Here is a 559-nt window from a genome sequence, read left to right as displayed (position 1 = left end):
ATCCCATCTCTACTACTTCCCATCTGCAGGACCTGGAAGATTAGCTTAACATAGCTGAAAGTCGGTTTCCTCACCTATGAACTGTGTTTAGTAAATCTTACCTTGCAGGATTGTCATCAAAACTGGACATATTCTGTGCAAAGCATCCAACTCAATTCTTGGTCATAGCATACACTCAGTAAATGGTGAATATTGTCATTACTCTTATAGTGAAGTTTCTCTAAAACTATGTGTAGTTTGCTGTTATGATCTTGCCACTCTGCCACCTGCTGCTTATCCTCCCAAGGTATTTCAGGGAACATTTATTGACTGTCTACTTTGTATGCTTGACCAAAGCTGTTTCATTTTCATACTCACAACCTTTAAAAGGCAGGTATGATCACTAGTCTCACTTTACAAATGAAAAGGCTAATATTCAGAAAGCGTCAGCAATTTGCCCAAGGACACATAGTGGTATGGTATAAGAAGAGAAAAGCCAGCCGGGCTCGGTGGCTCAGCCTGTAATCCCAGTGCTTTGGGAGGCTGAGGTGAGTGGATTGCCTGAGCCTGCGGGTTCGAG

The sequence above is a fragment of the Carlito syrichta genome, unplaced genomic scaffold, assembly GCF_000164805.1.
Source record: "Carlito syrichta isolate Samal-C Ts95f unplaced genomic scaffold, Tarsius_syrichta-2.0.1 Scaffold120524, whole genome shotgun sequence".
NCBI classification, from domain to species: Eukaryota; Metazoa; Chordata; class Mammalia; order Primates; family Tarsiidae; genus Carlito; species Carlito syrichta.
Note: the sequence above shows the minus strand (reverse complement) of the source record.